Raw genomic sequence first — 1,655 nt, forward strand, 5'->3', positions numbered from 1 at the left:
CAGCCCCAGGGCTCTCAGCCTGGCCTGGCACAGAGATGCTCCAGCCCCTCAGCATCTTTGTAGCCTCCCCTGGAGACTCTCCAGTGGTTTGTGGTCTCTCTTGACCTGGGGAGCCCAGAACTGGACCAAATACTCCACACAGGGCCTCACTAGGGCAGAGCAGAGGGGCAGAAGAATGTCCTTCAACCTGCTGGCCACACTCTTCATGCTCCTGAGGAGACCATTGGCCTTCAAACCTCAGCAACGAATCCCCTTCTTTTCCTGGGCTTCCTTCATGGCCTCACCTTTTTCTGTGGCACCTCTTCCTTGAGCATGTTTAGCCTCTCACCCACACCCCATGAATGAGCCACTCTGGGGGCACTCTGTAGATAATCCATTTTATTTTCTGTATGTACACTTCCTTCCAGGGCTGGATGGTCCTGGGATGTTGGGTGCTGCAGAGCACAGCCCCCCACAGCAGTGCCACCTTCTCAGGAGAATGGGAGTGAAAAAGGAAGGGCAGGAGGAGCCCCAAGCCCCAGCCTCACCCACAGAGTTTTGGGAGAACTGAAACCTTCTCTTCTGCTCTGCCTGCTTCTGTTTGCTCCCACCTCAATGGAGCAGAGAGACAAATCTTGGGCAGTCTGGAGGTTTTGTTGTTTCCCTTCCTGACCTGGAGGTTTCTCCCTCTGTGTGTGGCCATCTCCCTTCCCTTGTGCATTTGTGGGTGGCTGGGCTGGGGGTCCTGTCTGATGCCCCAGAGGTGGCAGAGCCTCCCTGGTCTGGGCATCATCTCTGTCCTACAGGAGTCTGCAGCTCTGCCCCAGAGGAATGGGCCTTGCAAATACAGGGAGAAATGGGATCATAGAATCATGGAATGGTAGGAGTTGGGAGGGACCTTTGGGGATCAGCTCATCCCACCCCCTGCTCCAGCAGCTCCCCCCCAGCAGGGTGCCCAGGGTCACAGCCAGGCGGGTTTGGGATCTCTCCAGAGCAGGAGACTCCACAGCCTCTCTGGGCAGCTGCTCCAGGCTCTGCACCCTCACCCCAAAGAAGTTTCTCCTCCTGCTCAGGTGGCACCTCCTGGGTTCCAGTTGGTGCCCGTTGCCCCTTGTCCTGTCCCTGGCACCACTGAGCAGAGTCTGGCCCCAGCCTCTTGCCCCCCAGGGCCCTTTAGCTCTTGCTCAGCACTGCTCAGATCCCCTCTGAGGCTTCTCTTCCAGGGCAGTGGTCAAGCTGGGCTGGCATCACTGGACCAAAACAGAGCAGAAAGGTTTCCTTGGGGTGTGTGTGTGTGTAACTCCTGTGGCTCTGACTTCAGAGGACGTTTAAAAATAGATGACTTTGTGTCAAGGAACCAAAATGTGTCATGGAGCAGGCTGGGAACAACAGCTCTTCATCCCAGGCTTCAGAACCTGCCTGATCCTTGCAGTGCTCATGGAAACCACCCTGGTGGAGCTGACAGCAGCACTGGGGGAGATCTGCTGGGCTGCAGGAACTCTGGAAAGCTCTTTTCCTGCAGGGTTCCATCGTTTTGTTGCTCATGGTTTGACCCTGTCCTTGTTTCAGCATTCAGCTTGCTGGGGCTGCTTGTTTCAGGGTGCCAGGCAGGAGGTTCCTGGCTGGGCTGGGGGCACAAACCTCCCCACGTGGCAGGAGAGCCTGTGGTCGAGCAT

This window comes from Merops nubicus, unplaced genomic scaffold (genome assembly GCF_000691845.1).
Source record: "Merops nubicus isolate BGI_N331 unplaced genomic scaffold, ASM69184v1 scaffold25370, whole genome shotgun sequence".
Lineage (NCBI taxonomy): Eukaryota > Metazoa > Chordata > Aves > Coraciiformes > Meropidae > Merops > Merops nubicus.